The sequence below is a fragment of the Natator depressus genome, chromosome 5 (assembly GCF_965152275.1).
Source record: "Natator depressus isolate rNatDep1 chromosome 5, rNatDep2.hap1, whole genome shotgun sequence".
Taxonomy (NCBI): Eukaryota; Metazoa; Chordata; order Testudines; family Cheloniidae; genus Natator; species Natator depressus.
In genome coordinates, this window is record NC_134238.1 from 35,319,913 (window position 1) to 35,341,154 (window position 21,242).

The 21,242-nt window shown below is 42.0% G+C and overlaps 1 protein-coding gene and 1 long non-coding RNA gene across 2 annotated transcripts in view; both read right to left on the bottom strand.

The window, feature by feature from the left end:
* LOC141987327 (endogenous retrovirus group K member 9 Gag polyprotein-like) overlaps positions 1 to 21,242 on the bottom strand; it is a 262,863-nt gene that overhangs the window by 197,232 nt on the left and 44,389 nt on the right. The window lies entirely within an intron of this gene.
* On the bottom strand, positions 724 to 9,401 carry LOC141987330 (uncharacterized). Its single transcript, XR_012639498.1, has 3 exons — positions 9,188 to 9,401; positions 2,357 to 2,467; positions 724 to 2,169 (listed from the first exon to the last, which is right to left on the bottom strand). It is a non-coding gene; the product is annotated as an uncharacterized LOC141987330 (long non-coding RNA).

Sequence of the window (21,242 nt, forward strand, 5' to 3'; positions counted from 1 at the left end):
GTGAACGCTCTCTATTGTATTTTGTTGGCATTTTTACCTACAAAATACTTCCAGCCCCACGAGCAGCAGTAGCTTTGTCGGCAGGAGAGTGCTCCTGCCAACAAAGCCTCGTTCATACTGCCACTTGCGTCGGCAAAACTTTTGTCTTTCACGGGGGGGAGGGCTTTTTTAAGTACCCGTGAAAGACAAAAGTTTTGTTGACAACATCACATGCATGTTGTGTAGACAAGCCCTAAGTATAAGACAAGAAACAACAAATGGATACAAACAGATGGGGGAGTACAAGGAAACAGTAAGACAATTTTGGTCAGTGTGAGAGGCAGTGGTCTCAACACACCAGCAACTTATCCATTGTCATGTGTTTTGAAGGCATTACTGCAAAGGTGATTTGTTCAGATTTGTGCTAGGAAATGTGTCTTCACAAACGTAGAAGTATTTCCAGAGAGGCTTGCACAAACAGTAACCCTCTTGTATCACTGTGGATATCTATCACTTACATACATTTATAAAAAGAAAAGGAGTACTTGTGGCACCTTAGAGACTAACAAATTTATTTGAGCATAAGCTTTCATGAGCTACAGCTCACTTCATCGGATGAATTCAGTGGAAAACACAGTGGGGAGATTTATATACATAGAGAACATGAAACAATGGGTGTTACCATACACACTGTAACCAGAGTGATCACTTAAGGTGAGCTATCACTAGCAGGAGAGCGGGGCGGGAGAGGGGGGGACCTTTTGTAGTGATAATTAAGGTGGGCCATTTCCAGCAGTTGACAAGAACGTCTGAGGAACAGCGGGGGGTGGGGAGGAATAAACGTGGGGAAATAGTTTTACTTTGTGTAATGACCCATCCACTCCCAGTCTCTATTCAAGCCTAAGTTAATTGTATCCAGTTTGCAAATTAATTCCAATTCAGCAGTCTCTCGTTGGAGTCTGTTTTTGAAGTTTTTTGTTGAAGAATTGCAATTTTTAGGTCTGTAATCGAGTGACCAAAGAGATTGAAGTGTTCTCCAACTGGTTTTTGAATGTTATAATTCTTGACGTCTGATTTGTGTCCATTTATTCTTTTACATAGAGACTGTCCAGTTTGACCAATGTACATGGCAGAGGGGCATTGCTGGCACATGATGGCGTATATGATGGCATACATCACATTTATAGAAATTCAGCAAGTTTTCTTGACCAAAGTTGGTTCCACGCATCATAATTCAATCAGTCTAGCTGACCATGGGTCTTAGCTTCTTCTGGTTCATCTGAAAATGGGCCTGCAAAGAATGTGACCATTTGGAAGGCTGTTATCTTGCAAGCAAGATAAGAAACTAATTGATTAACTACCTTGAAGTTGGAGATTCAACTCACTTAGATATGATATAATATCCATGAGAAATACAAGAATGGAGCCACTTGTGATCTTCAAGGATGTCAACAGAGCAACCCTTCTCAATTAAAAATGGCAGGGTCTCTTGGAAAAATGGAACAAAGCTCCCCAAAATCTTCACTTTGCTGAGCAATTCAATTTGATTGATTGATTGAATATATCAAGTCTTTCATTGGTGACTTAGGCTGAGTGATCTAATGAATTTCTGTGATGAGCAGAATCATTATAATGTCACTGAAATCTAAATAATTTCCACATGGGTTTTGCTGGGGAGTGATGCAGCAGTTCTAAATTAAATTTTCTTCTTTATCACTCAGATGGCTTTTATTAAAGTGATACCAGATCATTCTTTAGTATTGGTAGAAGCATCATCTGTTGTAATGTCATCAGGTTTATACTAATCCAAACCCAGAGATTCTGCATGATCCAGCAGGACCTTGAGCCCTCTCTCTAAGCTTGAATTGAAGCCTCATGCTCTTCATGAACTGCAGTTTCTCTTGTTAGCCACAGAGAAATATTATTCATTGAGCTATGGCTATGCAGACAGTTATCTTGAAAGCAAGATAAGAAACTAATTGATGCCACAGAGATGAAGATACATGTATTTGCTACATCTTAAATCTGCAGAATGGTTTCAGCAGATAAATTTGTTATTCTTGTAAGGTAGTTGTTCATCTCCGACTCGAATTCAGGATACAGTTTTTGACTTGCAACAAGCACGTATTATTTCAAGTTGAAAAACCTTGATATTTTGCTGTCACTGAAGCAATTTGGCTGGAGAGACATCTAAAAGACATGTAAGAACTACAGTTATCTCTGCTCAACTCACATTCTGCATTCAGTTCCCATTGCCGCTTGGCACTAGCTCCACTTCAAGAAAAGGCAACAGATTTCTTTCATTTTAATTATTTATGACCCAGTCATATGAATTTGAAACTCCCTGTACTTTCTCCAGGGTGTCAGAATCACTTACCATCACTGTCATACGCTGCTGCTTCGTTCCTAAGTGGGAATCACTTGCCAGATTATACGAAGGCTTGTTTCCTGCATAATTTAAACTCTTCCAAAATGAAAAAGCAGTAAGCTAAAATAGGATGCAAGAAGACAGAGATCATTCCAAGGCAAAGAGATTCTGTAGCCATTTGTGGTACTCCATAATTGCGTCATGCATGGGGCCCAGATTATAATGCCACCCCAAATAAAGACAGGTTTCAGAGTAACAGCCATGTTAGTCTGTATTTGCAAAAAGAAAAGGAGAACTTGTGGCACCTTAGAGACTAACCGATTTATTTGAGCATAAGCTTTCGTGAGCTACAGCTCACTTCATCGGATGCATTAGTCTCTAAGGTGCCACAAGTACTCCTTTTCTTTTTATCCCAAATAAAGGCATTCTGCCACCTGTATGTATTTACATTTACAAATATGGAAGAAGTAGAGAAGAAGGAGAGTTCAAAGCAAGAAAAGAGAAATGTTCTAATGACATCATTCAACTTTTCTACATTTCTATTTAGTTCCTTGGCATGCTTCTGACAAAGAAAACAGATCAGTGCTTGGGCATAAACCACTGTGAGGAAGTCTGTACTCCTCCTTTATATTCTTTGAATCAGAATGCTAAGTGAAAGTGATAATCACATAAAACCAAGGAGCATGAAGTTTAATGGTATGATGGGCCTGGCTCCCAGGCTGACTGCTTCTCAGAGTCAGAAGTGTCTCATTTATAGTATCAGCTGATTTTTATTCTGGATGCTTTAAATGATTAAATCATTGTGGAATTAAGTCCAATTTAAGGTATCTTCACTGAAGGTTAGTACCTAAAATTTACAAGGTGCAAATATGCATGGCTAGTCAAGCAGTTCTCACAGACAACCAAATGAAAGGCAAAACATTATACTATACTTAGACTTCTCTTTTTTTAAATAAAACTGCTTTTGGATTTCACTCCCCAGAAAATACATACAGTGCAATCAGTAGAGAAATTAAGTAGGAAAAACAATGTAAATTGTTAATTAAGGAAGCACAAACTTAAGGAGCTAATTTGCACTGGCCTACTGAAAATATCTAGCAGTAGCTCTCACATGAATTGAGGTAAAACCCTTTCATGCATAAGCCAACTGGCTCTCTTTCAGAACAGTAGCTATCAATAATCCCATGCTGGGGACCATCTGATAGGAAATCAACTACTGGTCTCTGGAATGACAGCATTCCCACTGCTCTGTTTTCCCAGTTGTCAGCTCTGTTTATAAATTGTCCATTTATAGCAAATCCAGCACCTGCTATGAACACCTCATCTGCCAAGGGCTTGACTGTATCTCCAAGAGAACTACTACACACATTTTCAGTTATTGTTAATCTTTTACCAGCTCTGGGATTAAAACATGTCTGAGGAGTAAACTCATTCTGCACTGAAAAAGTCAGGCAGTCCGTTAGAAGCTGGCTTTCTTTTTTGACAAAACAGAATAGCAAATTCTGTTGGCTCCTGAAAGCGTCGTCCTCCTTTGAAGGAGGGTGCTTTTCACATTAATCCGAAAAATGTAGAGCTGGTCCATCCCCTGCGCTGAGGCAAGACCAAGTAAACCTAGAATTTAATTCACCTGAGAGGTGACTATTTGACAGGACTACCCAGCCTTTTCTTCCTTACTGAGTTAGACCATCAGGTACCATCTAAATACCACTTGAAAATTGATCAAGAGGGGTGTCCTGAAGAAATTTCACAACCTGTTATTTTTACTGTGACTAATTTGTTGTTTCTATATTAATGTATTAAAGTCTGACTCTGGTGTAAATACTGGGTGGATGGCTTTGTGCAGGCTCACTAAGGAGGAGAGGCTGCAAGGTGCCTTTAATGCCACCCTTCCCTTACCCCACCCTGTCCTCTGTCTGAGGAGTACCCACGGTAATAATTTGGCTACAGGATACTGGGGAGTTCAAGTTGGTGCAGTGGCCAGCTAGCCCAGCGGGCAACACCAACAGCCAAAGAGACGGCTATGTCTGTGTGGGGAGGGAGCATGAGCCTGTCCGTGCTGAACAAAAGGAAAGCTGCTCTGAGGATTGCACTACTGACATCTTTCCAAAGGCGTAGCACCTCAGAGCCAGCTACAATCAGCAAAGGACCTCAGGCTGCAGCCTAAAAGAGGGCTAGTGGCTGGCTGTTTTATGTGAAGGTGCCTCACCTTTGGAATTCAATCCCCTCCCCTTCGGGGCAGAAATAGCCCAAAGATGTTGACCTTCAGGGCTCACTGTAATGAGCCCATCTATTTGTTTGGGCTTCTGGGGAAGGCTAAGATGTATGGAAGGAGACTGGACTTTGAGGTAATTACTTTTCTGGCTGGTTGCTTTTCATTTGGATTAAAGATTTGCTCCTGCATTTGTTATGCATTGTGTTATCTTATGGATTGTGGATTTAGTAAGTCAGTGCTCCTAGTACAGCACTCTTAATGTCAGCAAGTCTGAATAAATAATATAAAAATGAACTAAATTCTGCTTTTGAAAGTACAGAAGAATGGGCCTTATTCGCACTGCCTTACACCTCAAAAACGAGTGTAATATACTACCAACTCAGAATTCTCCACTCACAAGAATGGTAGCATTTTACAACCACTTGCAAAGGTGCAAACTGATGCCTCAACATGCAGGGGCAGCAGGGAATCTGGCCCAGTGCCTCAAAGCAGTATATTGCCTCTCCTTCCCAAATGGACCAGAGGAAGTAACATTTTACCTATGATGAACAGGATGCTCCCATTGGTCCTCTCTCGTAATGCAATAATAAGGGGACGCCCAATGAAACTGAAAGGCAGCAAACTTAAAACTGATAAAAGGACTCTTTAAATATTTAATTAGCCCATGGGACCCATTGCTCCAAGGTATCAATGAGGTCAAGATCTTAGGAGGATTTTAAAAAGGATTAGTCATTTGTGTGGGTAGGGAGAACTTCCAGTTATATTTGAAAGGACATAAACATTTACAAGGAATACTGTATAAATCCATATTTCACAGCTTAGACTCAGGCCTGGAGTAAGGGAGAAACTATGGGCATATTATTCTATGATTGTCCTTCAAAGGTTTTCTTGGACCTTCTTTTGAAACATGTGGTCCTGGTCATTGGGAAGGAAAAAATGCTGGGCTAGATGGCCCACTCAGTGGATTCATTATTTCAGTTCCTAAATTCCTACATATTCCTGCATCCATTTTTAATGGAAGCGGGGGTAGCATTCACACCTGCTGAAGTGAAGGAGCGAGTTCTAAACTTTGCTGGTGCTATTGGGCCTAATCTTGCAAAACATTACTTGTGCAATTACTCCTTTCTCTCAGGAGTAGCCCCACTGAGTTCATGGGATTTCATATCTGAATACAAGAACACTCCCATTTGTAAAGGTTTGTAGGAGCAGATTTTAGGTCTTGTCTAATCTGGAGAAATTTATGATGGTTCCTTCTCAGTTTATTGAAAAGCACCTTGTGTCCACACATAAATGTGATTCAATTAGTTGTAATGGGAAGCAGCAATAAGTGCAGCTTACCCCTAAAATTTGGAAGAATAAAGTCTCAGCTGAATGAAGCTCAATGCAGTCAATGCCAGTGAGGATGCAACGCACTGACATAACCAGTGTACTATAGACTCTAACAGGTGTCATCCCATGAGAGGCCCCTGTAGCTGCTTTCTAGCCTATTTGCATAGCATAGCCAGTGCAAAGGGAATGCAGAGTAGGAATTGGTTCCTGGGAGACTGTAACAGAGCTAGGTTTGGAATTCAGTATTTGTGATCAGTACCTTGAACCACATTGCCTGTGTGGTAGAAATACGTACCTATCTCATAGGGGTGTTGTGAGTCTTCCTTCATTAATATTTGTAAAATGCTTTGAAATCCATATGAATGTAATGTATAAATATCATGAGCAAACCCCAGCAACAACTGATATGTATATATAAGAAAGGGGAGAAAGTATGGTAAAGAAATTAGTTTCATTAGTCTGGTTTCCCTGCATTTTAATTTTAAATAGTTAAACCTTTTAAAAAGGTTTTTTTTAAATGATGATAAATAGCTTGACAATTTAGTTTGAATGTACTCTTCTTTCCTTTGTATTTACTATGGAGGAGAAATCTATAAATAAATCAGAAGCCAAAAAGATAACACTTTAGATCTTTGGAGTACTTGTGGCACCTTAGAGACTAACAAATTTATTTGGGCATAAGCTTTTGTGGGCTAAAACCCACTTCATCAGATGCATGCAGTACTACACTCTGCATACATGGCTACCACTCTGAAACTTTAGATCTTTGTTGTTCTAAATTGCCTTGTCTACTTTCCTTCACAAACCCTTAGTAACTATGAATTATTCATTGGCTCTAGTTTTAATGTTGCTTGCTTGTCCTGCTACAGTTTCAAACAGAAGTATAGTGTAACCAGCAAATTTGGCAAACCAATCTTCCACACTATAAATCTGCCTTTCAAACATCAAAAATAATTTCTAAGCACTTAAAAGCAGGCTTAATCTCTAAAAAATACATTACTATTTTCAGTGTGGATTAGTAGTCAAGATAGATTATGTAAATGTAAATTCATATTCTGATACCAAATATAGGAAAAAGGAAGCCTTTGAAGCCAAAGAACAGCTAAGAATAATGGTTAGTCAAGAAGGGGAGTCACATGGGTAGGAAGCAGTGCTCAAGTTGCAGCTTCAGGCTACTATTTCCTCTCAACCCCACCCCACCCCATACCAGTTTACAGTCAAGCAGATTAAAAAAAGCCAGCAACACTTTTTACTCCATCAGCAAAATGTAGGTTTATTACCATACTTGAAACATTTTAATGCTTACTGATTTGAAAAGCATTTTCAGAGGACCTGCTTCTATTGTCTGGTTTTAACACTCTTAATTAAAATCTATTTTCCTTATGACTGACTTAATAACAGGCTTGGTAATATAATGTTATTAAATCTTAGTCATTAGTGGAGTGAGTCAGAAAATTTCCATTGCAAAGTTGAGTGATACAGCCCAGAATACTCAAAAGAGCTCAGGATCCACAATCAGGGCCAGCTTTTAAAATGGGTTCAACTTCCAGTTAGGTATTCAAACATATGGCAAGATTTTCATCAGAGCTCAGCACACTGGGTTGCTCAGCTTTTCTGAAAATGTGGCCACGTACCAGAATGGGAGCAGCTAGGTCCCGAGTGAGCTCTTTCTAAAATCTTGCTGCAAGGGTGTTGAGCCCTTGAAAATCTGATCTTGCAATTTTTTTGAAAATTTAGGCTACAGGGTAATGAGAACAGAGGATATTATGATGGTCAAAGGGGTGTCAGCAACTCAGGATCCAGCAATAGATCATCATGTGAACCATGATAAATATTCATTAGGTGTTGAGGCTGTCACTAGACCCATACATAGATAGAATAAATCACATGGGGATCCCATGACAGGCAACAAAAATGTCAGTAGATTTCAGGACACTGTAGTTTACAGGGTTAATCTTTCACTGTATGGGTGGGTACCTGGGAGGTACTTGCCACATTTTGTTGACAAGGCAGATGTCTATGCTTAGGCCAGGCAGCTTGTACAGACATGTAGTCCTTTAAGGAGGCTACACACTATGGCTCCAATTGATAGTGTGTTCATTTTGACACATACCTTTTGCCTACAGTATTGGCCATAAGCCTAACATCTCAGGATCACTGAGTCCACATGACATTGGAAATGTTTTCCTACAACACCAAACACAGGATTTTCTCACCATTATTTTAGAAGCTCTCAGTGTATCATTGCAGATTTCACTGGATGGTACCATGCATTATATGAACTGTGTTAATGTGTAGTGTTTTTTACTGACCACTCAAATTTGTTTAATATCAATGATAAGCGGCCAGTTGGTCCATGAACAACTGCACTCAGTGGTGGAGGTGTGTCTGGAATTGGTAGAATTATGCACATGCAAACAACTCACAAGATCAGCACAATACAGCATGTATGTACAAAGAAAAGGAGTACTTGTGGCACCTTAGAGACTAACCAATTTATTTGAGCATAAGCTTTCGTGAGCTTATGCTCAAATAAATTGGTTAGTCTCTAAGGTGCCACAAGTACTCCTTTTCTTTTTGCGAATACAGACTAACATGGCTGTTACTCTGAAACCTATCATGTATGTACAGAGCAGGATTTGAAATTAGTGTGCAACTAACACTAATTGCATTTTGTCCAAAACATTTTTATGTGCAAGAATATCTTCATTTCCACCACTTACAGATTTCAGGGTTTCCATTTACGCTATGAGGATGGATTAAAGTATGTTATTTTCCCTGTCTTCCTGTATGAGAATAACTGTACCAAACTGTGTAAAACATTCATGGTTTCAGAGCCCAATCCTGCTGCTGTTGAAAGTCCTGGGAAAACTCCTACATTGGACCAGGATCAGACCTATATAGCATATAGAGGATGAGAAGTTTGTTTGCTTGTTTAAAATGTATCTGAATGCACCATCAAAAGCCAGTTTAAAAGAAATCAGTGTGGTTTTGTAAAGTTCACATTGTTTCCAAGAGCCCTAGCTCAGTTTTAAAAGAGGGCTGCTTTCATTCTGCAGAAGCTGGGCATGGGCACTGAAGCTTATTGGGGGTTGAACTGAATTTCAAAAAAGATAGATTTTGAAGTAAAATGAACATTGTGAAAATCATAGAATCATAGAATATCAGGGTTGGAAGGTCATCAGGAGGTCATCTAGTCCAACCCCCTGCTCAAAGCAGGACCAGTCCCCAACTAAATCATCCCAGCCAGGGCTTTGTCAAGCCTGACCTTAAAAACCTCAAAGGAAGGAATATCTCACCTCTCAAGAGAGTTCTCTAATCGCTGGGCTAGAAGTTATAAGGTGGGTACCACCACCACTTCCTCCTCTTCTGGCCAGATTTGAATGGAACCTGGTCTGGTAGGTGCTCTCGGAGCCTGGCTACAGTGTCAGGTCCTGCATGTGAGTTAAGCAGCCAAATGCCAGTCTACCCTGGTTTGTGAATTCCTCTGGGGTTTAAGCAAGAGATAGACGTCTGGACACCTCGAGTGAGGCAGCAGCGTGCATGCCCAGAGACAGGAATACAGGGAACTTTTACTCTGAAAAACAGAGGTGCTGAGTGAGTTGAGGTGCCTGGAGGGCTCGGTGGGAGTTTTGTGGATTACAGTAGAGCCAAAACTGAGACCTAGGTGTCTAAAACATTGACTCAAGCACCTAAGTACTTTCTTGGATCCCACCCAGACAGTCCCTGCCCCCAAAGAATTTACATTTGGAAGACCCAAACCTCCAATGGGATACATGCAGGAAGACCATCATGCCCATGAAGAACCCTATTGACTTCAATCCACATGGGTGTAAGGGTCTGCTTGTGTGGAACCAATTATAGGAGCAGGGAGATAAATTAAGAAAAGATACAATCAATCAAATAGAAGAAATGGAAGAGGAAAGACAGAAAATAAGTAACAACAATAGGAATGTTGTGTGCCAGCCAAGATGGCGATCTTCCCATAACACATACTGACTAGTGGGTTATAATAGGAATTACCTTACTGGGTCAGGCCAGTCCAACTAATCCAGTGTCTTGTGTCCAACAGCAGTCAGTACTGGGTGCTTCAAGGAAAGGTATAAGAACCCTGCAGTAGTAATTGGCTAACCTGCCTTCAGAAAGTTTACTTCCTGACACCCATTAGTTAGAGATTCGTTTGTGCCCTGAAGCATGACTACACAGACCGGCTATGTGCACAGTTGGATGGTTTTGACTCCAAGTCCTTTGTTTACTTAGAAACAACTAAATAATTTGTAAGTTTTGTCTGAATTAGTCCCACATAGCAGTTAAGTAACAGCCACTTTGCTTCCAAATCTGAATGGTTCAGGATGGGAGTTCTCACGCACCTTTAACAGGGAATAAAGAAAAAAAAATTCTGATGTAGACTTCTATCTCTTAGACATTTATGAGGAAATGAAAGATCTAGTTTACCATTTTAAAATATTCCCACTAAAATTAACGTAGCTACTTAAATAACCCAGTGGATCAAAGCAAACTAACCTTAATACTGCAGAAATGAGGAAGATTGTATCATTGGCATTTAGTGTTTTCAGATTGTGGGCATAATCCTGAAGTCTTTACTCGTACGAGTGGCCATTATCCATGTATGTAATTAATAGGCCTACTCCCGGGAATAAGTGTAGTAAAATTAGATCTTCTAGTACTGGGAATGTTATAGTTACATACAGGCTCTTAATTTATTTAAAACAACTTATTTAAAGTTGTTTTAATAGCTATTCTTTCAGGGAAAAAATAGTCTGTTTCACATAATAGCAACAATACCTCAAGCAAAAACCTTTCATGTTATAATAAACAAGTAAAGAATAAATCCTAGGAAATCAAAAAACTATAAAATGTAAAGGAATAATACAAACCATACCCAAATCCTAGGTCCTACTAATGCTTTTTGGTGGAGGGTTGCCTTTGTATAAGAATTTTTCCCAGCATGCCTTTCTGGGGCTGACTTAAATTTGGTGAAGTCAAACAGCTGTAATACTAATGTTTTGTAGCTAGCTAGGGCTTGCTGTAAGCATTAACCCCTTTTTATCTGTACCTTCTATAAGGTTTTAATCTTCTTCCAGGGACAGTACAAGGTGAGTATATGTTTGAAGAAGTTATTTGGACATGCTTCATAGCCACATACAGATAGCATCAGGTAAAGAAAGTGTTAAACGACTGCACAAAACATGAGAAAACTCTCTTGCCTGCTCTTAATCCCAATTAACGATTTAGTAGTAAGTCTCCTTAAAGCAAACACACCCTCCAACAAACTGTTCTAACACTGTCAGGGTAAATAAACCCTCAGGCAAAATTAAACACAGCACAGTATAAATTACAGGGTGCTGTTTCCCACAGTTTCAAGGGACGTAAGTAGACCAGACAGGCTCTCTAGTACAAGCACCATTTGACAAACAGGAAACTGAATCTCAAAGGGTTAAGTTACTTGCCCAAAATCACCTGTTGTGCTAAAATACTACCCAACTTAATTTGGCTAGGAATAGAACCCACGTCTCCTGACAAGTCTATAGTCTTAATCACTGGAACTTACTCTGTAGATCCTTGTGTACTCCTGGCATAATAGAACCAACCTGTATAGCAAGCACCTCTAAATTCTAGAAGTTGCTTTGTCTTTGTTGAGGGTGAACTCCAGTTTCCAATTACGGAAGACAGAAGCCATGATAGAGCTTCAGCCTATTCTACCCTGAATCTAAAACCAGAAGAAACAGATACCTCAGGGCCATTATTTTACTTCTCTACATTTTGTTTATAAACAGCACATCATGTGCACTGAACTACTAGGGCCAAAGATATTGTTTCAAGTCTTTGAAGTTGAGGTCACAACAAAAAAGGGAAGAACTGAGTATGGCCTGGCAAGTTTTGAAGGAGAAAGGCCTTAATTATATGGAGACAGGATGATTGCTTGTTAGCCCATTGAAATCCAACTCAGCTAGCTAGTGTTGTTGTCACCTGGCCAGTTTTTTGAATAGCTCTGCTATTTAGCTTTTCCTATACAAGCCAGTTAAAACAAAACAGAACCATTTCTTATTTCATTAATAAAAGTAATTACTGTACTTGACTAAAAATAAAATGGATTCCCAGATTTCTTAAAATAATGCTTCCAGAAATAGTCCCCAATCACTGTCAGAGTTAATGTAGACAGAATTCCAGTGGAAAGCCTGAGGGAAAGGGGCTTCCTACGGCTTGTACACAATTACTGCCCAGCCTCAAAATGCCATGCATCTCTCCTGGAACCAGGGGAACATATTCATGTATGCAAAGGTGGCAATCCTAAAGCTGGCACTACCCACAGAGGAACTGGAGATGTAAAAGACTGTTGGTTAGAGACTTATAATAATATTACTTAGCTCACAGGGGGATTCTGAGAATAAATCCATTTAAGAGTGTGAGGTGCTCAGAGACTAAGGTAATTAGGGCCATACAAGTACCTCAGACAGACAGAATATTGAAGCAATTGTAAAAATGTATGGATAAATACAAAAGGCTAAGAATAGTTAGAGAAATTCCTTCAGAAATTTTTGGTTTCAGAGTAACAGCCGTGTTAGTCTGTATTCGCAAAAAGAAAAGGAGTACTTGTGGCACCTTAGAGACTAACCAATTTATTTGAGCATGAGCTTTCGATAAGCTGTTACCAGCAGGAGAGTGGGGTGGGAGGAAGTTTTGTTTCATGGTCTCTGTGTGTATATAATGTCTTCTGCAGTTTCCACGATATGCTATGCATCCAATGAAGTGAGCTGTAGCTCACGAAAGCTCATGCTCAAATAAACTGGTTAGTCTCTAAGGTGCCACAAGTACTCCTTTTCTTTTTTCAGAAATTTAAATCCCAAGGGCCCAATCCTGTGAAATGCAGAGAATCCTCAACTTGCATGGAGGGTATTAAGTATTGTGTAGGCTCCGAAACCAAATCCTTGCTCAACTTACTCCTGAGAGTAGTTCCACTAATACAATGTAATTAATCGCATGACCGAGGTAACGCAAGCAGGATTTGGCACTGGATCTCCTTATATCTTCATGAAGCTGAGATAAATCATGCTTTCTCATATTTTTTAACTGACTCAGTTATACTTGCATGGAATATGGAGCTGTCATTTGTTGAGTCTGATCATACAACCCTTACTTCTGGGAGTTAGTCCCATTGTTAATGCAAGTAGTCCTGAGGTCTGCCGCAAACGTTAAAATTAATGTCATGAGCAAGGGCTGCAAGATCAGGCCTTAAAATTATTTATTTAGTTGAGGATAAACTAAAATATGGAGGAATGAATGGGTTGTGACAAGTTGCATTGTAGATATAGGTTTAGTTTCCATTATATTTTAGCTGTTTCTGTTAGATCCGTCTCTGATCTATATGAGGGTTATCTGTTTTGCAAGATATATGCTTCTGTGTGGTTGCTATCCTGATTTGCCATTTTCCTTCTTGAACTATGTTTGAGACATTCAGCTTTAAAATTAATTTTACACAAGTAAGTTTTTTTTGTCAGTCAGGTGAGGAGATGCACATTACACAAGAATTAGTTTACACACATTAGAATCAGATGGATTCTGGTAAGATATTACTTATCCTAGAGGCTTTCAGACCTTTTAATCTATATAGATTATTACTATAATTGCAATTTCCTTTAAAAACTTAGTATCTCCTCCAGATGTGGGCTGTAGGCTATAATACTTTGTCTAAGTTCAGTTGTTGAATTTAGTGTGTAGGTAATGGGTGGTATTGGTGGCTCGTGGTATAGTGAAGGTCATGCAAGATGGTCTGATAGGCCTTCTGGCCTTAAACTCTATGGCTCTGTGATGCTATGTTGTTTGCTTCTCAACACAAGTAGTAATGATAACTATTTTATATAGCCTCTTTAATCAAAGTGTTCTACAAACTATATCTAACAGCAACATTATACACTACACAGTATAACATATTGTTTAGAGCAGAAAGTGAGGAACATCATGAAAACTGAAGGACAATTAAAGTAAGAATGTTGTTATCCAGTGGGACTTTGGTTAGGATATTGCTGTTAACAGCTCTATTCTTTGAGAGCTGGGGAAGTGCCAGCGGCTCTCAGTGATCTCATATAGTTGGGACGTCAATTATAAGCCTCATCCAAAAGATGGCCTCTCCAAGAACACTGTGCCCCAGCACCACGTTGGAATATTGGTTCAGTGCTGACTCAGAAGCTGAGTAATGCCACTGAAGTCTATCTGGCCATTGGATTGGGTTTTACACAACGGGTTTAAAAGAAAATGAATAATAAAATGATCTTTTTTTCTTTCTGTAGTGGAATCTTAACATATTTAAAACACTGACCTTCGTGAAGAAATGTGAGGGGAAAATAAAATTGCATCACAAATTAGAAGGCCATGTTTAAAGAAATGTTACAAAATAAAAAGATTTGTAGTTTAATAACAAATCCCCTGTATATTTTGAAATACTTGGTTTTGGAATGGAAACAAGATGTCAGTGAAAAGTAAGCTTTCTAAAATGACATAGAATATTTCCCTAAAGGGCTATAGGAAATGTTCACAAATCATTTTGCAGATTTTTCCACCAACACATGTCTACAGATGCATTATGATATGACACATTTTGTTTGCAGGCAATGTTGAGTTTTAAATAGTAGATTCAAAGTCAACAAGGGACCACTGTGATCATCTAGTCCCGGGGTGGGCAAACTTTTTGACCTGAGGGCCACATCGGGGTATGGAAATTGTATGGTGGGCCATGAATGCTCACGAAATTGGGGGTAGGGGTGCGGGAGGGATGCGGGCTCTGGAGTGGGGCAAGTAGTTTTTAAGTGAGGTGAAACTTGGGGGTACGCAAAACAAATCAGACTCCTGAAAGGGGTACAGTAATCTGGAAAGGTTGAGAGCCACTGATGTACCCAATTCATCACTGAAATAATGCATACTGGATCCTGAAGGTACACATGCAGATTTTCCCTTTGTCCTCACACATCGGAGAGTGCAAAACATTTTCCCTTTGTTCTCACACATAGGGTGTGGGAGGGGGCTCTGGGTTCAGGGGGGTGAGGGCTCTGGGTTAGGGCTGGGGATGAGGGGTTTGGGGTGCAGGAGGGTGCTCTGGGCTGGGACCAATGGGTTCGGAGGGCGGGAGGGGGATCAGGGATGGGGCAGGCTCTTGGGGCACGGGGAAGTGAGGGTTCTGGCTGGGGGTGTGGACTCTGGGGTGGGGCTGAGATCTTGGGGTACAAGAGGGGACTCTGGGCTGGGATTGAGGGGCTTATAGGGTGGGAGGGGGATCAGGGCTGTGGCAGGGGATTTGGGTGGGGCTTAGGGCGGCGCTTATGACAAGCAGCTTCTGGAAGCATGTCCCCCCTCCAGCTCCGAGGCATGCCCAGGTGGCTCTGCGCGATGCCCCATCCGCAGGCGCCACCCCTGCAGCTCCCATTGGCCAGGAAAGTGGCCAATGGGAGCAGTGGACAGGGTGGCACCAGCGGATGGGGCAGTGCGCAGAGCTGCTTGGCCACAGCTCCACATAACATGTAGGAGCCGGAGGGGGTCGAGCCAGAGGCGGGGTCATGCCAGTTGCTTTCTGGCAAGCCCCTGACCAAGCTCCCTGGCTGGAGCGCCAGAGCGGGGCAGCCCCCCTACCCTGCTCCCCAGCAGGAGCTGAGGGCTGGATTAAATGGTCTGGTGGGCTAGATGTGGCCCGTGGGACGTAGTTTGCCCACCCCTGATCTAGTCTGACCTCCTCTATAACACAGGCCATAGAACTTCCCCAAAATAATTCACAGCTCCTGTCTTTTAGAAAAAACATCCAATCTTGATTAAAAAATTGTCAGTGATGGCAATCCCCCACAAGCCTTGGTAAATTGCTCCAATGGTTAATTAGTCTGTTTAAAACCTTACACCTTATTTCTGGTCTGAATTTCTCTAGCTTCAATTTCTAGTCACTGGACTGTGTAATGACTTTCCCTGCTAGATTTGGATTAGAGGAGTAAATTGAGTAGGGTGATAATGTGTGATGAACGGCTATATGGCTGTGGGGAACTGGCTAGATTTAGGGTATATCTACAATGCAGCTGGGTGTGACTTTCAGCTCCATGCTAGCTTTAAGATAGCTATCTCGCTAAAAATCGTTTAAAATGATCCAGGCTTCAGTGCAGGCTGCACAAGTGCATATTCGCCCAGAGGGGAATCCGCCAGGCTTGTGGAACCCATGCTCCAGCCCTCACTATTTTTAGTGAGCTAGATAGATTACAGCTAGCGCGGGTACACCTTCATGAGTTGCAGATCACACCCCTGCCTGCAGTGTAGACGTAACTCTAGGCTACATCTAGACTCGGAGCTAGGGGTGTGATTCCCAGCTCGAGTAGACACACTCACACTAGCTCTCATCAAGCTAGTGTACTAAAATGAGTACTGTAGCCACAAGAGCAGGGGCAGGAGCAAGCAGGGCATGGGTTAGCTGCCTGAGTACATATCTGCAGGGTCTGGGCAGGTTTATACTCCGGGTCGCTAGCCCGTGCAACCACTTTCCGCTGTCTGTGCTACTGTGATTGCACTACTATTTGTAGCATGCTAGCTCAAAAAAGGAGCTAGTGTGACTGTCTACTGGAGCTGGGAACCCCCCCCACCACCACCCCCCTGTTACAAGTTTAGATGTAGCTGTGTAACAAAGTGGCAAAGTCTTCTTGTGAACCCACCTTGTTAGCAGGTGGTTTTCATTCTGATGAAAAATGTTAAGTGGGACTTACTAATTCGCTGGCACAGGTGCTTCATTACCCCAGACATATGTACAGGAGTTGGGCTAGAGCGTGAAAAGACCTAAGCCTTAAGGCAGCGTTTCTTAACCAGGGGTACGCAGAGGTCATCCAGCAAGTAAATCGACTCATCTAGATATTTGCCTAGTTTTACAACAGGCTACAGAAAAAGAACAAGTGAAGTCAGCAAGGATGTAAAATACTAAATGGTTAACCGGTAAGCATTAGTCTTACTGGTTCATCGACCCTAACCGTTAGCCCCCAGCCTCCTGGGCTGGCCGGCCGGAGCAGCCCCAGCCGCAAAGGCCCCAGCCCCTCTCCCTTTAATCGGTTAACCATTTAAATGACATAATTTTAATCGTTTAAACAGTTAACTTTGTAAACAGATATTTACATCGCTAACTGACACTACTGTGGAAGAAAACGCAGTCTTCACTCTTAGATTGTTTGCAACAAGTCAGAGACAGTTTATTCTCAAGCAATTGCAAGGGGGAGAGCGCGCACCGACAGGGATTCCCCCTTCCTACGCAGGTCTCTGCCAGATAAACAATTAGGGCAAGCATTTATACCTTTTGTTGCATACATATTCCTTCCTGATATCTTACTTTGAAAGCAGTTCCTGCTACAGTCTGCGTTCCATTCTGATCTAACACAAGGTCAAGACAGCATCTCTTACAGTTTTCCCACTCGCTTCCCACTCGCCCAGGCCCTCCCTTAAAATCTCGCGTTATTAGAGTAAGAGTTAGCCTGACTCTTGCTCTATTCCTAAGAAAATTAAGATGTCTGCGTCCAAATTCCCTTTATCCCTTTTTCCACTTCCACACTACAAACTAAAATTTCATACAGACAATGACTTGTTTTTACTGCTCTATATACTATACACTGAAATGTAAGTAAAATATTTATATTCCAATTGATTTATTTTATAATTATATGGTAAAAATGAGAACGTAAGCAATTTGTCAGTAATAGTGTGCAGTGACACTTTTGTATTTTTATGTCTGATTGTGTAAGCAACTAGTTTTTAAGTGAGGTGAAACTTGGGGGTACACAAGACAAATCAGACTCCTGAAAGGGGTACAGTAGTCTGGAAAGGTTGAGATACAGTAGCTGAGCGGTCCTGAGGTAGGGATCCTAGCAAGTCAAGCCTGGGAAGAAGGCGTGAACCAAATTTACCTTGTTAATTTTTCTGTTAATAAAACCAAACCCCAGGATTTTAACATTAGTTTTCAAGATCTGCTAATGTCATGTCTTTGAGTGATATTTGTGGTCACCGTGACTCTTTGTTTCATTCCATCCATTTTTCTCACTCTGGACACAGTGTTTTGCTTATTTGTTTTCTCAATAAGCTGTTACAAAAGATTAATGTCCCGATACTCATTCAAGTCAGATTCCATAGGTTCACAACCAAAGGCATTGTTCCGTAAAGGCAGAAATATAACTCCAGGACACTGTCTTGCATGGTAAAAACCAAATGGTTGATAGGAGCATTAAAATATAATATGAATTACTAAAGGTAGTCTGGTCTAGTGACGGGGCACCGAACGAAGGTTCAGAGAGAACGGGTTCTACTACAAGCTTGGACACAGACTTGCTCTGTGATCTTGTGCAAGGTACTTCTGTGTGCCTCTGCACCTCCCCCCTTCCAATACACCTTCCCCATCCTTTCTCTGTCTTGTTAGTTTAGACTGTGAACTCTTTACGTCTCTTACTATGTACCGCACCTAGCACAATGGTTCCCTGATCTCAGATGGAACCTCTAAGTGCTTTAATACAAATAAGAATAAGCCTGAAAGATTTCTATGTAAATCTGCTAGAACACAGTTAATGAACATAAAGATAATATTGCCATTAGCTTCACTGAGGACAGGATTGGCTCCTTATTCCTTAATGACTATATGGATTATCAGTTTAGAAAATAAGCTCTTACATTTGTTGTTTTTTGCCCTCCTTTTTTAGGTTCATTTCCAGTCAATTGAAGCAAACTGTACTTCAACTGATGCATTGAAAGCTTGAGTTTATTTTTGTTCATGCTGGTAAATATATAGATTGGAATTTTATTAGGAATGAATTGGCTACTTCTGGCTGCAGCTTTAACTGTTTTAAATGTACATGGCCAAAAGGAGAAGCTTATAAATAGCACAACCTTGCACGCTGTGTTTCTGGGACAGTCAAACATGAATGATGATCTTATTGTGAATGCCTGAACGAGGACTGAAACTGAGAAAACTAGCTCTTATTAATGTTTTTAAGATATCTGCCTCAAAGTGGAATTATAAGTTTAAATCTAATCCAAGGTTGATGCTGAACTTCATGTTATGCATAATCCTGTGTAGTTCATTAATGTGTAAATATTTTGCTTATTGTTCATCTGTTCAGTCTTTTGTAATGTAGTTAATCCAGGGATAAGGGTTTTTTCCTACAAAATATGCAGTTTAAGGAATACTGACCATAAGCACTGTAAAGGTCAAATGAATTCACTTCTGAAAATCAAGCCATTTACTTAAGTGCCTAATATGGATTTAGATGCCTAAATGTAAGCATCCATTTGAAAATCTTAGCCTTTTAGATGCAGACCAAGTTGTGGTCATGGTGGTAACATGCCTTAGTTATCTTCAGGGAGGGCTACTGCAGTTTGCTATACCTGGGACTGACGGCAAAACCCAAACAGTCCAGCATGGCAAGATGGTTTACTTTTTGGTTCAACCCATATATTCTAGCTGGAGTTGAGTGCACTAGCAATCATACAGTCAATAATGCTTTTAAAATGCAGAGAGTTGCAATCGAGGGCTTTTTAGAATCATAAATGTTAGAGATGGAAAAAGAGCTATCAGGCCATTTGATTCATCTCGCTGCCAATTCATGATGTTTCTTACAGAAATCTCCAGTTCTTTGCCCTAGTCCAGGGGTTGGCAACCTATGGCATACGTGCCAAACACGGCATGCAAGCCAATTTTTAATGGCATGCTGCTGTCTGCCAGGGACAGCAGCATGCAATTAAAAATCCTGCCTGGCCCGGCTCACTCTTCTCCGCCCCCGCCCATCGCTCTCTCCTTGCAGGGCAGGCAAGCTCCCCCCTCCCCAGGCCTCTTCCCCCAGCATGCTGGGTTCTTGCCCCTCCGCCTCCCCCTCCCTGTGGCCGATCAGCTGACGGCCCTTGCTACGGAGGGGAGAAGGAAAAGCAGAGCCGCAGCGCTCTCGCACTCTCTGCTCCGGGGACCTTAGGGAAGGGGGTGGAATCGGCATATCCTCTCCAGCCCCCTGCCATGAGCCGCTCAGGGCAGGGGGCTGGGAGCACCCCCACGACCCCAGCCCACACTCCCAGCCCTCTGCCCTGACCCCTGCACGCCCCTCACACCCCCAGCCCTCTGCCCTGACCCCTGCACCCCCCTCACACCCAGCCCCATGCCCTGACCCCTGCACCCCCCCACAACCCCTGCCCTGACTTTGGCACACCCCACACATACCCAGCCCCCCAGCCCCCTGGCCTGACTCCTGCACCCCCCCACATACCTAGCCCCCCCACACTCCATGCCCTGACTCTTGCACCCCCACATCCACATCCCCACCCCCAAACTGAGCAACAAACGGGAGCTCCTGCACACACACACACACACACACACACACACATTCCCACCTGCACCCCTCACACCAAATGGGAGCTGCCCAGGTAAGCACTCCACACCCAAACCTCCTGCCCCAACTCTGAGTCCCCTCCCTCATTGTAGCTCCTGGCCAGACCCTGAATCCCAACCCCCTGCCTGCTCCTTCACCCCCAGCCCTGTTCTCAGTGCACTCCCACCCTCAGCTCAGTGCAGAGAGAGGAAGAGAATGGGCCAGAACCAGGGAGAAAGTAGGTACCTACTCTATTTGGACAGGGCCAGGACCCCAGACCAGCAGCGGGCTGAGCAGGGCTGGCAGCCGGGACCCTGGCTGGCAGGAGCTGGCGGACGGAACCCCAGACCGGCAGCGGGTTGAGTGGCAGAGGGCTGAGCCGCTCAGCCCACTGCCGGTTTGGGGTTCTGGCTGCCGGCCCCTTGCCAACTGGGGTCCCGGCCTCAGGCCCCGCTCAGCCCACTGCCGGCCTAGGTGAACGGAACCCCAGGTCAGCAGTGGGCTGAACGGGCCGGCGCTGTAAGATCACCATTTTAATTTAATTTTAAATGAAGCTTCTTAAACATTTTGAAAACCTTGTTTACATACAACAATAGTTTAGTTATATAATATATAGACTTATAGAGAGAGACCTTCTAAAAAACATTAAAATGTAGTACTGGCACGCGAAACCTTAAATTAAAGTGAATAAATGAAGACTCGGCACACCACTTCTGAAAGGTTGCTGACCCCTGCTCTAGTCTGACAAAATATTGTTCACTTAAACACGCACATTATTTTCTTTCAAACTGATTTGGAACCTCCAGGGTATTTTTTAACGGGAGAGGAATTGAAAGTGACATTTTAAAAGATAAACAAATGTCTCTATTATTCATGCGTATGCATTAAGGGAGGGAATGTTGCTTTTTGAAGTGTACAAAACAGCGCATATGGTGACATTTTAAAAGTATGCAGCTTCTATTACTGGTCACAGAGAATTATTATT